This window comes from Penaeus chinensis, chromosome 25 (assembly GCF_019202785.1).
Source record: "Penaeus chinensis breed Huanghai No. 1 chromosome 25, ASM1920278v2, whole genome shotgun sequence".
In the NCBI taxonomy this organism is placed as follows: domain Eukaryota; kingdom Metazoa; phylum Arthropoda; class Malacostraca; order Decapoda; family Penaeidae; genus Penaeus; species Penaeus chinensis.
Genome location: NC_061843.1, coordinates 11,516,099 through 11,521,750, shown reverse-complemented (window position 1 = coordinate 11,521,750; position 5,652 = coordinate 11,516,099). Strand labels below are relative to the sequence as shown.

Here is a 5,652-nt window from a genome sequence, read left to right as displayed (position 1 = left end):
CAGTAATATTATTTGTTATTTGTTTATGCTGTTTCTTAATTCAGAATCATTATTCTTTTGGTAATGTATGTTCGATTGATAGCGTCTGTTTAACTCCATAAGGACCGGTATCGCGTTTTGAATTATATGTTATTCCAGTTTGTACTATTGAACCTATAACGTTACCATTTAAAAATTAAATCAATGGATTTTTTTTCCCTGATAAAGTTTGGTGACATAGACCTGTTATGTTTTTCTCTCGCCCTCCCCCCCCCCCCCTCTCTCTCTCTCTCTCTCTCTCTCTCTCTCTCTCTCTCTCTCTCTCTCTCTCTCTCTCTCTCTCTCTATCTCTCTCTCTCTCTCTCTCTCTCTCTCTCTCTCTCTCTCTCTCTCTCTCTCTCTCTCTCTCTCTCTCTCTCTCTCTCTCTCTCTCTCTCTCTCTCTCTGTAAGTACTATTGGCCAATGAGAGCAAATAAACGTGAAAGAAAATTTTCTTCTGGAAAACGATATTAATTCATAACCTCAGTAAATAATCTTCTTAACATAAACTCACCATTATTATTACCACTATAATCAATAATAATCATAAGTACTGTATTTATTATTCATATTCATATAATAATTATTATCACTATCATCATCATCAACACCACCACCATCATCACCATCATCATTATTATCATCACCATCATTTCTCTATCAATTATACGGATCGCCTTCCTCTACCCCGGTTCTATTCGTTCTTAGACGAATTAATATAACAAAAATAATAATAATAAAAAAAAAAGGGATTGCAGTCAGTGACGATTACGTCGATAAAAGACCAATGACAAATCAACACCATAAAATAAAAAAAAACATCCATCTTCCTCTGCCCAAAATTCCGTAATCCTTTGATAATTTTGATAATTGTAATCATTACTATAACAAAAAAAGATAAAAAAAAATCTACGGCTCGCTTATACCATAGCCTCATCGAAACCTTCAAGACAGCAAAACGAAACGCTTCATTTACGTAGTTGGGACTTCATAATACGGATAACAAAAATAGTGTTGGTTACTCTCCTATTTTCTGACTGTCCGGTTAGTATTTATTCTGAATTTTGATAATGTGCTCGATAGGTACTGTAAATTCGGTCATAGGCCTGGGAAATTTTGAAATTTGTGCTGGATTCTTTGATGAGTGAATTAGAGGTGGTTGGATTGTGCATTTTGATTCATATCATCATTATTATTATCTTCTCTCTTCCGTTCCTCCTCCTCTCCCTCTCCCTCTCCCTCTCCCTCTCCCTCTCCCTCTCCCTCTCCCTCTCCCTCTCCCTCTCCCTCTCCCTCTCCCTCTCCCTCTCCCTCTCCCTCTCCTTCTCCCTCTCCCTCTCCCTCTCCCTCTCCCTCTCACTCTCCCTCTCAATCATCAGTCATCATCATCATCATCCTTTTCCTCTTCCTCTCCTTCTTCTTCTTCTTCTTCTTCTTCTTCTTCTTCATCATCATCATCATCATCATCATCATCATCATCATCATCATCATCATCATCATCATCATCATCATCATCATCATCATCATCATCATCATCATCATCATCATCATCATCATCATCATCATCATCCTTATCCTTATCCTTTTCCTCTTCCTATCCTTCCTCTGCCTCACCATCACCACCACCATTATCATCACTATCACACTCTTCCTCTTCTTCTCTTTCTTCTTCCTCTTCCTCTTCCTCTTCCTCTTCCTCTTCCTCTTCCTCTTCCTCTTCCTCTTCCTCTTCCTCTTCCTCTTCCTCTTCCTCTTCCTCCACCTCTTCCTCTTCCTCTTCCTCTTCCTCTTCCTCTTCCTCCTCTTCTTCCTCTTCTTCCTCTTCCTCTTCCTCTTCCTCTTCCTCCTTCCTCCTTCCTCCTATTCCTCATCTTCCTCTTCTTCTTCTTCTTCGTCTTCTTCTTCTTCTTCTTCTTCTTCTTCTTCTTCTTCTTCTTCTTCTTCTTCTTCTTCTTCTTCTTCTTCTTCTTCTTCTTCTTCTTCTTCTTCTTCTTCTCCTCCTCTTCCTTTTCCTTTTCCTTTTCCTTTTCCTTTTCCTCCTCTCCTTCCTACTTCTCTTCCTCTTCCCTCTCTCCTTCCCACTTCTCTTCCTGTTTCTCTTTCTCTTCTTCCTCTTCCTCCCAAAATAAGTTACTTGCCAAAGTTTCCTTTGATTCTGAAAGCATTTTTTTTTTCTTTTTAGAACAATTTTTGTTTTTTTCAAGTGATATATGTTCCATTTGATATTTAACATTTTGAGGGCAAAGAATATTTTTCAAAGCCCCTTATTTCAGTTGATAAGCATTTTTATTTTGAATGAACTGAGATTTTTATCTTAGTTATTTATTTAAACACTTCTTTTCTTCATTCTTTCTCTTTATTTTATTTTCAATTCATTTATTTTCATATTCTATATTTTTTGAAGGCCATATATTTATCACATTTGACACTGTTTTTTGGGGGTTTTTTTAATGAAAACATTTCATTCCCAAGCTACAAATGTTATCTCCAGTTACATACTTTTTTCATGTGACCTTTCTTCTTATGAAAACATTTTTTCTATCATTATTTTTCCCCACGAGAACTGTTTTCTTCACTCGTGCCACATTTTTTAATTTCTTTTCCTCCAATGATTTTTCTCAAGCAGTATTTGTTCCATGTTAGATTTCTGTTTTCTCAGGGTATTTTTCCTTCTCAAGCAGTGATTATTTAGAAGATGATTTCTTTATCATTTTATTTTTTTTTAATCCCCTAGAATTAGTTTTTTTTTTTTTGTACAATTCTTATATTTGCATTTTTTACTTCTTGCTTTTTAATGGCATTTATTTTTCTTAAACATTTTCTCTGAGCATTTTTAATGAATAGGTGCTTTTTCTTTTTCAATTTTCATACACATCAGTGATATCCTAAAATATTTCCTTGCTGCCATGACAGATGAGTTGACAGGGAGAGACGCAGCATTAACTGGGACAAAGTCAAACCTCAAAGATAACCTCCGAGGCAAAGATAACCACGGTACTTAAAATGATACCGCAAACAGAACACACCAGAATGTCTTGCTCATCGCCCAGGACTGCAGAAATGATGTCCTTATCAGTACAGTTGATGAATATATTGATGCAGATACTTATCATGTGGGCACAGATGTTGGCTCTATGGGCTCGGATAATATCCATAACAGCTCAGTTAATTGGGCTTTTGGCCAGAATATTAACTATTGCAATGGAAATGATAACTCCTGCAATTGAAGTGTTGTTAACAATTGCTAAGACACTTAACCCAGTTATCAAGGTGCTGGCCTCTGGGGTGGATTTTCTGAAACCCGTAATTGCTGAGAACATAAGGGAAAATACCGGTGTTTCCGGTTGTGGAGTTATGTGAGCAAGATGAAACTCATTGGTAAGGTCTTATTTTTAAGTTGTTGTATAACTGCATGACAGACTAAATAATTTAATGTGATGTTTTATTTTACATGGCAGGAACTTGGTCTTATCATTAATGTAGAATTTAAATTCTTATTTAATGTTTTAAGTGAAATAATTACACCAAAGCATTATTTGAATAAAGCATTAGGTATGATTTCCTAAGATACTGTTTAGATTTCATAACAACATCAGAAAATGTATAAGAAATGTATGTTTTCTTACATTTTCTCATTATTCTTAAAAGAAAGGAAAGGTCGGGTCAGGCATTTCAGCAGTAAAGGGAAGGAATATTTCATCAAGTTGAAGAACATGAACTGAAGGCTTTACAGTAGTTACAACACTGGTGAGAAGAAAGTATGTGGTTTAAAGCTAGGAAACTGACCAGTAAGAGAATATCCCACCAGGTGATAGATAGGTAGATAGTGCTTACAGTTAAGTGGTACATTATATGTTCCCTTTTTAAGTGCAGGCAGAAGATGGCACTATTATTATATTTCCAGTAGGATTAGCTTAGGTAGCATGTCTCCTCTATGTTGAGTTTTAAATCTGCAAAGTACATATACTTTAATTCAAGCATTAAAGAGCTGCTTGTAACAAAGATGCTTGTTTTCTCATCAAAAATATACACTGGGTTTTTAGTGAATGTGAACATTTTTAAAAAGGGGGTAAAGCTGACCAGTGTCAGACTGAGATAAAGTCTATGGATAGTAGTTTTTAAAATGACTTATAGAATATAGATTACAGTTGCACCAGGACACTACATCTTTGAGAATATAATATAGTTAGCCCAGAATTAATTAAAAGCCATTAGAAATTCAAAGAAATCAGGTGTATGGGCAGATATTGCAAAGGCATTGGTAATATACAGTAGGATTATGTTGAATATGATAATATGGAAGGCAAGGGCTCACACTCAGATGATGGCAATAATAAGGAAGAGACGAGAACCAGCAATAGACTTGAAGTAGAACACCTAAGAAAGGAGAAAGAATTGCCCACATAAACAGATAGGCCACTTTACCACAAGACATTAGGGGTGGTATGAAATAAATGAATAGATCAATAAAACAATTTAAAATGTGGTTATTCAGCAGAATAGTAAATAAAAAAATGAATAAGGGCATAGACGTCTTAGGTGTAGCAGTAATGGTCAGGAGAGAAAGTATGAGCAGAAGCAGTGCAGTTAATTATCCTTTACTTTGACTTAAGAAAATAGACATAAGAAATATATTAATTTCTTTTCTGTTTTCTTGTTTTTTTTCCCTTTACTTTGACTTAAGAAAATAGACATAAGAAATTTCTTTTCTGTTTTCTTGTTTTTTTTTGTCTAGTACTGGTAAGCTGGTCAGTTTGAAATTACATTAATATGTACTGATTAGTGCACAATAAATAAATTCTCTCACAGATAAGACTGCTCCTCCTGAAACTTTGTACATGTTCACCTAAGGTTGCTAAGTTTAGTCAAACCAGTCAACTTTTACAGTGTAAATATATGGAATACTATTACCAAAATTTGATTAATCTTCCTAATTTTCTTCCTAATTTTTCCATAATTTTTCACAGGTTGTGCTTCCTTCATACATGCCAGCTAGTAGGATGCCCTGCCAAGGTAACTACATCAACTAATGTGAAGAACCACATGATGTAACATACCATTTTGACAAAGTATGCGTAAGCCTAATATCTTGTAATCTGTGTATGTGAATCTTGAATAATTCTTATGAATGTTTTGAGGATAAATCACTTCATTCTCAAAGTACATAGTTTATTTCTCTATAAGAATATTTTGAAATTAATTGTTTTCATATAACAGTAGATCAATTATTAGATGATATTTTACCTTGTAGGCATCAATCTTTTGTCTTATTATTTTCTTTCATCTAAGTTTTTCCTTTGGCTTATTTGTGATTACATGTGTGAAATATATTTTTATAGGTTTACATATAATCTGGAATGCATGACTGTAGATGTCTTGCTTTTGAATACATTTTTCCTCTACATGTTGTTTTTCATAGATTTATAATATTATCAGCTACACTAAAATTAGGTGGCTCCAGTGATATAAAAAATCAGAAAAGGTTGAATTCTGTATCTTTTCTCTTTCTTTTTTCTTTTTCTTCTTTTTTTTTATAATATTAGCTCAAAGATATCTATACCTTTTATGAAGAGATAGCATCATGCCTGCAAATGTTGTTGTTGTCTTTTATAGATATAGACAAGTTAAAGGTA

General features: G+C 34.4%; 1 long non-coding RNA gene across 1 annotated transcript; it reads left to right on the top strand.

Moving 5' to 3' along the window:
* Positions 1–972: 972 nt before the first annotated feature.
* On the top strand, positions 973–5,255 carry LOC125038476. Its single transcript, XR_007116055.1, has 3 exons — positions 973–1,063; positions 2,933–3,397; positions 4,987–5,255. It is a non-coding gene; the product is annotated as an uncharacterized LOC125038476 (long non-coding RNA).
* Positions 5,256–5,652: the final 397 nt, after the last annotated feature.